We start from the raw sequence: 9,423 nt of genomic DNA, 5'->3' as shown, positions 1-9,423 counted from the left end.
GTGGTAAACTTTTTCAATGATCTCGCCCGCCATTGATATGGATAGACGAGCAGTTTAACGCTTTTGGCTTGTTGTAGTTATCAAGTATTTTGTGTTTTTCGGATGGAAACTCATGTGGTTAAATTCAGACCATCTAATACATTGGTCAATGCGTTCCTGAAGAAAACAGGATATTTCACATAATTTAGAATTGCTGACATGTACAGTTGTATCATCAGCAAACAATTCACACGGTGCCCGCATTAGTAAGGGTAAGTCGTTTATATAGACAGAAAATAAAGCTGGTTCCAACAAACAACCTTGGGTTACACCGTAATCAATGGGCAATAATGCAGATAGCTGATACAAGTTGTTTTCTGCTAGACATAAATGATGAAATGAGTTCTAAAGTATCGAGAGAGAGAGAGAGAGAGAGAGAGAGAGAGAGAGAGAGAGAGGAGAAAAGAGGAATACACAATGGGTGAGATAGATACTCAGTGACACACGAACGTCCACATGCATTTGTACAAATGCGTATCACTCGCGAGTACGAATACACAATAATCTGATGTAGCATGAATAACTATGATGATGACACAAATTAATGGAAAGGGAGATGACGCGGAAGGTAGCGGCAAGTCATTCTGAGTGTGGTTATGGAGTTACACTTGGAAGTCAATTTTTAACCCAGGGAGTATTTATGTATCTAGTCAAAATTATTCCCAGGGAGTATGAATGAATGAATGAATGAATGAACGAATGAATAAATGGTTTATCGTGTCAGGCTACAAGCTCATTCACAAAGGGATCATTACATGGGTTCAGAGCATTGAACAAACTGTATTGAACAGAAAGATGTTTATTACAAAGCGGAATCACTTCGTGACACGGCTACCTCACCCAGGAAGTATACATCATGTGACATGCAAAGAAAAGAAAACGAAAAGTACTCCCGGGAGTATTTCTGAGGGGGTGGGGTGGGGCATTGTTCATCTCCGCCTTACTCACTTTCTACCCTCATCACATCACTATTAGCGACAGCAGCAACGTCAGATCCGTGGCGCTGTGGTTGTGTTATTATGGAGTCATCCAGAGACGCACTTCACCCCAAGTGGTCTGGACGGTTGGCGAATGTTTGTTGTTGCTGTTGTTGTTGCGATGTGATATGAGAATAAAAACTGTTTGTTTGGGTCAAGACTGGGGGTATGCTGGTGTGTGTGTGTGTGTGTGTGTGTGTGTGTGTGTGTGTGTGTGTGTGTGTGTGTGTGTGTGTGTGTGTGATATCTGCGTATGCGCGTGTGAGAATGTACAGGCATACAGAGAGAACAAAATGGTTAACAGGAAACACAAACACATTTCATGCCTCAGCTCAATACGTGAAAGGAAGAGAATGAAAAAGAAAATCCTCAGAAGACTATAAATTTCAATAATTTCTCAACAGCTATCAACTCTACCTCACAGCCAACTCAACTCAAGGAGTAAACATGAAGAACTACAGTACCAAATGGAGCGGTGGCCAAGAAAGCAGCTTATGCACCAGACTAATAAGCGGGTGTGCACGTTCAAGTCCCACTAATACGGACCCGGTTTTTTTTTTTACTCCCCCGTCCACTAGACCTTGGATGTGGATCTGGGTGCTAGTCATTCGGACGCGACAATAATTAGCTGAGGTTCCAGTGTGCAGCATGCACTTAGCGCACGTAAAAGAAAGCCACGGCAGCAGAAATGGTTTCTCTGGCAACATTCTGTAGAAAAGTCCACTTTGTTAGTAAAACAATCACATAAATCTGTTGTGACAATACAATACAATACAATACAATACAAGGTACGGCTGGCTTTATTTTGGAAGAAAAAAAGGCAAGTGGAACAGGAACATGATAATCAAACTTTTGTTTTCAGTTTCTGAACCCTTTCCCCCCATGCCCCCCCCCCCCCCCCCCCCGCCCCTCACATCATTTGGATGCAGTTCGAAGAGTTCCCCGTTCTGCTCTATCATTATTAGAGGGTACTTTCGCATTGAATTTTTACTTTTCCTAATCAAAACCTCTTATATTAAACATATTTGTCTGTTTAATAAACAAGAACAATTGACTTTGCGCTATTTAATGCATGATAAATGCGATGCATATATCGATGCTATATTTGTGTTTTGAGTGGCCTGGTGTATTTGTGCTTGTTGTTTGCCAGTCTTTTTTGTTGTTGTTGTTGATGATGTTGGAAATCAACGTTCAGCCGAACCCTCCATAAATTGTACAGAAAACGTGAGAATGAAGAACAAACACTTTCTGATCATCAGTATTTTATTTTCATTTTTAAGTTTAAACAAAACATGGTTTCAACGTACACACAACTTTCTTGGTGAGGTAGGATGTGAACGTAATGAAAACAACAACAACAACAACAACCTCCTGTGTCTTCTCCTTTATATTTATTCAATGAAATTTTCTCCATTCTTTTATCAACATTTGTTTGTTAGGGCAGAGACCTCCAGGCCATTGCTGAGTCAAGTTCTCTACTGGCATTAACAAACAGGGCCCACCTTTCACCCGACCGCTGACCAATGGTCAATGTTCAAAGGGCCGGCAACAGTTTGAAAGAGGTGATTAGGGCCCTTTGGTGTGGGCCAGGGTGGAGGGAGTGTGCAGCGGTCAGTTCCCCCGGAGTGCCGGACAGTGTCTGGCAACAGCCATTCTTCTGGACACACACACACACACACACACACACACACACACACACACAAAGAAAAACGTCAGAGCTCTCTGTCCTCCGGTTTCCAGCTAATGAAGTAATGGGTTGAGTTCGTGTCTGCATTGTGTGTGTGTGTGTGTGTGTGTGTGTGTGTGTGTGTGCGTGCGTGTGCGTGTGTGTGTGTGTGTATGTGTGTGCGCGTGCGCGCGTGCGTGCGTGCGTGTGTGTGAGCGTGCGTGCGTGCGCGCGCGTCCCTTCTGTCTCATTTTGTCTGTCTTTTTGCCTGTTAGTGTATTCTGTCTTTATTTTTGTTATTACTTCTGCCATCCGTCACCCCTCTCTCTCTTAACAAGTGCATGTGACAGGTGTTTTTCATTTTCAGCTTAAAAATATGTTTTTCAAAACATATCTGAAGCTTGAGCAATAAACTGTTTGCATTTGAATTAATTGCGTATCTTCCCTCACTCTCCACTCCCACCCCAATCTCCACCCCATCCCCACCCCCACCCACCCATCCACCCAACCCCCAAAAGAAAAAAAGAAAAAAGAAAGAAAAACAACAACATACAAAAGCCATAAATTATTTTCGACCAGTAACACTGATGATATCAGTCAGACAGATAGACGGGTAGACAGACAGGTAGACAGACAGACAGATAGGTAGACAGACAGACAGACAAAGCCCTTAACCCCTTGACTGCTGAACCGAAGCGACTGAAATGAAATCAGAGTGACAGGAATCTAAGTGTGAGAACTACTTCCTATGTTCTTTCGAGTGGTGTGAATTGATTTTATCCACCAACAATAATGCAGTCCCAAGAAGAAGGAATCCGACTTCAGAATGGTGACCGACATTCTTTCCTGTAGCCATTGTCTTATCACACTTAGGCAGGAATCAGATTTAAGAATGGTGATCGATTGATATCCTGACCTGTAGCCTCAGTCTTATTACACTAAGACAGGAATCCGATTTAAGAATGGTGATCGACTGACATCCTGACCTTGTAGCCTCAGTCTTATCACCACTTAAGCAGGAATCCGACTTAAGAATGGTGACCGACATCCTAACCTGTAGCCTCAGTCTTATCACACTTAGGCAGGAATAAGACTTACGAATGGTGATCGACTGACATCCTGACCTTGTAGCCTCAGCCTTATCACACTTAAGCAGGAATCCGACTTTAGAAAGGTGACCGACATTCTGTCCGGTAGCCATTGTCTTATTACACTTAGGCAGGAATAAGACTTAAGAATGGTGATCGACTGACATCCTGACCTTGTAGCCTCAGTCATTTCGCCTAGGCAGGAATAAGACTTAAGAATGGTGATCGACTGACATCCTGAACTTGTAGTCTCAGTCATTTCGCCTAGGCAGGAATAAGACTTAAGAATGGTGATCGACTGACATCCTGACCTTGTAGCCTCAGTCTTATCACACTTAAGCAGGAATCCGACTTAAGAATGGTGACCGACATCCTAACCTGTAGCCTCAGTCTTATCACACTTAGGCAGGAATCCGACTTAAGAATGGTGACCTACAACGTGATCTGCAGCCACAGTCTTATCACACGTAGGCAGGAATAAGACTTGAGAATGGTGAACGACATCCGAACCTGTAGCCTCAATCTTATCACACTTAGATAAGAATAAGACTTTAGAATGGTGATCGACTGACATCCTGACTTTGTAGCCTCAGTCTTATCACAGTTAGGCAGGAATCCGACTAAACACTTACGCAGGAATCCGACTTAAGAATGGTGCCCTACAACGTGATCTGTAGCCTCAGTCTTATCACACTTAGGCAGGAATCTGACCTAAGAATGGCGAACGGCAAACACGTTCTTGTGTGTATCTGTAGCCTCAGTCTGATCCCACTTAGACAACAGCCCTTCATTCATTGATGAACACGCACGCTCTTCATCATCAGCAGTCAAGGGGTTAAGTGTAGTGATGAACAAAGAGACCATTGGACTCATCAGTCTAAAAGCTGTGACCAACCAGAATGGACTGACAGCCGTCTGTCGTGGTGCCTCTGTCGTGAATCTTATTTGTCTTTTTTGTCTTATTTGATTGCGGCGTGTGAGTGAGTGAGCGCGCGCGCGCGCGCGTGTGTGTGTATGCATATACTTGTGTCTATCTGTGGTATGTATCCCTGTGCCTGCGTGTGTCTGTGCGTGTGCATGCGCGCGGTCGGTCGAACGTATGTGTGTTAAATGGTTTGACACTGATTTCCTGAGTTGTATCAGGTGAAAATCGTTCTGATATTGTTCTTTCTCTTTTTCTTTATGGACTGTTCGTCTTTCTTTGAATTCCTAAAAAATATTAATTAAAAAAAAAATCCCACAAAAAACAACAACAAAAAACAAACAAAAACAACTTCCAATTTCCTTGTTTCCTTCGGCTCCAGAACATCTTCTATGTCTGTCTTTGTTTTCAGTTTCCCTGCTTTTCTCTTTTATTTGTAAACGTTTTTTTTCTCTGTGTGTGACACTCTGTCCATCTCTCGTGTCTCTTTTCTTCTTTCATTCTTTTTTTATTCCATCTCTTTGTTAAACTATACATCTGCCCTTCCAACTCTCTCTCTTTTTTTTTACTTTCCCCGCTTTATGTCCCACCCTTCATCCTGCGAGGATATTTTGGTCCCCATTTTTTCCCTTTACACAGAGAAATCTGTTGTGATAAAATGAAATACAAATACAAGTACAAATAGAAAGATAGATAGATAGATATATGGGGGGACATTTTCTACTTCCAAGTGCTTAATGTGGAGTGATGGCCTGGAGGTAACGCGTCCGCCTTGGAAGCGAGAGAATCTGAGCGCGCTGGTTCGAATCACGGCTCAGCCGCCGATATTTTCTCCCCCTCCACTAGACCTTGAGTGGTGGTGTGGACGCTAGTCATTCGGATGAGACGATAAACAATACAAATACAAATTTCAGTTAGAACAAATCTGAAGTGAAATACATTGTTAGGAATGTGAACCTGGTGTACAACAAACCTCTCTGTTCACGCTGACTCCACAATACACAGCAACTCTCAGAATCATTCTTCTGCAGTCAGTCCCAGAGCCCTAAGTCCGACAGTTGTTGTTGTTGACTCGTTCGTCATTTATTTATCAGATGGATTCCCCGGCCTCCTCGTCTCCTCCTCCTCCTCCTCCAAAGAGCTTCAGGGCTGCTGGGATTGGGTCCGGCCAGGTTTTCTCTCGGAGCGCTTGGTGGAGCACGCAGGACTGCAGCAGATGTTCTGTTGTCTGGCTGCCTGTTCTGCAGCAGCAGTGTTCTCTGTCGCCGATACGGAGTTTCGTGTATATGTGGTGTTTCAGGCGGTTGTGGCCTGTCCTGATCCTGAAAATGGCTACCTGCTCTCGACGAGTCTGCAGGCAGTACGGGTCTGCTCTGTTGTGGCGTGGATGCTGCAGCTTCCACTTGTTCTGCAGCTTGGCCTTAATGATGGTCATGGATTCTGAGTAGCTGGTAGACCTGTCCATCTGCTCTGTCCGACAGTGAGGTACAATCAGAATTAATGTCAGATCGCCGTAAGGCCAACTGCAAGAGGAGATCCGTAACTCACTGCTGTTGTCAGGCCGCTTCGGTTTTTATGTTGACTGTGTTGCCTTTTTATCTGGTTTTACAACACTGTTTTTAATCTACGTCATTATTGACCAGCATATACATGCTATTCATTCTTTCGTTGATTCGTCGTTTACTAGGAAATAGTCCGAATCTCTTTAATTCGTCGTTTAAGAAAGAGTCCGAATCTCTTAATTCGTCGTTCAAGAAAGAGTCTGAATCTCTTTAATTCGTCACCTGAGAAAGAGTCTGAATTTATTAAATTTGTCGTCTAAGAAAGAGACTGAATCTCTTAAATTCGTCGTCTAAGAAAGAGTCTGAACCTCTCTCTTTAATTCGTCGTCCAAGAAAGAGTATGATCTCTCTCTTTAATTCGTCGTCTAAGAAAGAGTCTGAATCCCTTTAATTCGTCGTTTAAGAAAGAGTCTGAATCTGATATACAAGTTGTTCTCTTTCCATAGTAGTTTCAGTGCAAGACTGAATATGCTTCCCCTTTGAAATGGATGCGGTCATAACGTGTCGTTACATCCTTCTAAGGAAAGTCTCCATGTCCAACGCCAACACTAAAAACCTGACGATTATGCTGCGCTCCTCTGGAGGGGGAAAGAGTCATGTTTGGTCATCTCCTCGGAATGGGACAATGAATGGATCCAAACTGATATCATTGAAGGGTTTGATTTTTTTTATACTGTCACGTCCCTGTCCGCTTCTTCTTATCCAGTTTATAATAGAAAACAATTTTCTTTCAATTTCTCGCAAGGTCTTTTATAACTTGTATTTGTATTTCTTTTTATCACAGCAGATTTCTCTGTGTGAAATTCTCCCCAGGGAGAGCTCGTCGAAATACTACAGCGCCAGCCCCCCCCTTTTTTTGTATTTATTCCTGTGTGCAGTTTTATTTCTTTTTCCTATCGAACTGGATTTTTTTTTTTTTTTTTACAGAATTTTGCCAGGAACAACCCTTTTGTTGCCGTGGGTTCTTTTACGTGCGCTAAGTGCATGTTGCACACGGGACCTCGGTTTATATTCTCCTCCGAATGACTAGCGTCCAGACCACCACTCAAGGTCTAGTGAAGGGGGGGAGAAAACATCGTCGGCTGAGCCGTGATTCGAACCAGCGCGCACAGATTATCTCGCTTCCTAGGCGGACGCGTTACCCATAGGCCATCACTTCACTTGACTCATCACTCCAAACTTGAATGAAAGAGTTGATCACCCGCACTTGTTTTACCTCCACTATTCAACCACTCACCTTTCCCGTTCTCGCTAACGGTAGCACGGATGCCAGAACACTATTTGGTACGCTTTGGTAAAATATAAAATGTATAATACGAGTAAAAACAACAATAGAATTACGATATGTGGCTTCGAGGCCTAAACCACCGCGTTGGACTTATGTAATGGTCAGGCATCCACTTTTTCATTTCAAGCACATGGGGTTTGGCGTATACGGGCGCAATGACTGAGTGGTTAATTAAAAGCGTTCGACTTTCAATCTGAGGGTCCCGGGTTCGAAACTCGGTAACGGCGCCTGGTGGGTAAAGGGTGGAGATTTTCTTGATCTCCCAGGTCAGTATATGTGCAGACCTGCTAGTGCCTGAACCTCCTTCGTGTGTATATGCACGCAGAAGATCAAATGCGCACGTTAAAGATCCTGTAATCCATGTCAGCGTACGGTGGGTTATGGAAACAAGAACATACCCAGCATGCACACCCCCGAAAATGGAGTATGGCTGCCTACATGGCGGGATAAGTCAGACAAAACGGTCACACACGGTCTCTCTCTCTCTCTCTCTCTCTCTCTCTCTCTCTCTCTGTGTCTCTTCAGGGCATCTTACTGTGTCAGTATGAACGAAGAAAAAAAGTTTTTATTTTAATTTTCATGTTGTTTTATTATTTTGAGCCAGCAAGGAGATACGTCTCTCCACGAACATTGAAACCAAGTTTTGTGTTATCATAACACACACACACACACACACACACACACACACACACACACACACACACACACACAACAAAACAACAACAACAACAACAACAAAAAAACAAAAACAACAACAACAAACAACAAACACTCCCAACAAAACAACAACAAAGCAATAGCAATAAAACCCCGGGGTGGATCATTTTGCAGGGAGGGAGATAAAAATCCAACCGCATCGCCGACTGCCTTCCATCGTTTTCTCGTGTGCCGTTTCCACTTTCCCTCGACTCCGCTGCAACAGGTGGGGGCCACCCACCATTCGTCTGCCGCTGCACTGTCCTCCGGGATTACGGTTGGTATTGACAGGCGGCTACAGATTAGAAAAAACAACAACAAAAAAAACCTGTACGTATTCCCCGTTAGCGACGTCGTGTTTCTGTGCCTCGTTCAGTTAATTTTGCAGTAGTCACATAACCACCACTGCAACGCGAAATTTTATTTTATTTCTGTGGCTTGTTAGCAAAGCTTGTTCAGTTTCCCACGTCGTGGTTTATTTCTGTTTTATTTATTTATTTATTTATTTATTTATTTTTGGGTGTGTTATTTGGGAGTGTGTGGGACGCTGAAGCTTTCAGTTATTGAGGTGGTTGACCCTGACTGAGATCGAGATCGACGGAAGAGGTCCTGAGTTTGTGGCTCAAACGTTTTGGTGATGTGGAAGACCCCCATCTTGTGGTGTGTGAACAGGTAATCCTGACCTCAGGTGTCAGTGTGACACAGCTGGGTTTTGTTGTTGTTGAGTTTACTTATTTACTATTCTAAATTCTGTGACCAGTTGTTTTTTTTGTTTTGTTTTGTTTTTTAAACGAAAAATGTCTTGCGTTTTTACAATGCAGGCATTTGAGAAATGACACACAGCGTGTTAACCACCATTCTCATCAAGAACCACGCTCAAACCATTAGAGGAAACCGAGACTTCTCCACTCAGTCCGCCATGGTTTGGGTTCACCTTTGCATGGTTAGGGCGCCATTAACAAGAAAATAAAAGCGGATATACAAACGATATTAATTTTTTGGACCTTGCAAGATGGATGCACATAAGAGAAGCGAGTGAATCTTCATAAAAAAAGATATGCACAATATTCCTCAAACTACGAGTCGAACACCAGTGAATACGAAAACTGCTGTCAGAATAGAGTATGTCTTTATTACCAAGTGTACCAGGGTCACAAGGAATATTAGGGGGGATAGTACATAACA

At 43.1% G+C, this 9,423-nt stretch overlaps 1 protein-coding gene across 2 annotated transcripts in view; it reads left to right on the top strand.

Moving 5' to 3' along the window:
* Positions 1 to 8,458: 8,458 nt before the first annotated feature.
* Positions 8,459 to 9,423, top strand: part of LOC143291956 (uncharacterized) — a 48,201-nt gene continuing 47,236 nt past the window's right edge. The window contains exon 1 of one of the 2 annotated variants that reach the window (XM_076602107.1): positions 8,459 to 8,515. The gene's annotated coding sequence lies outside the window, so the exon portion shown is untranslated. Of the gene's footprint in view, positions 8,516 to 8,665; positions 8,911 to 9,423 lie in introns of those variants that run through there. The other variant, XM_076602106.1, reaches the window with a different exon arrangement.

The sequence above is a fragment of the Babylonia areolata genome, chromosome 18 (genome assembly GCF_041734735.1).
Source record: "Babylonia areolata isolate BAREFJ2019XMU chromosome 18, ASM4173473v1, whole genome shotgun sequence".
NCBI lineage: Eukaryota > Metazoa > Mollusca > Gastropoda > Neogastropoda > Buccinidae > Babylonia > Babylonia areolata.
This window is presented reverse-complemented; position numbering and strand designations above follow the sequence as displayed.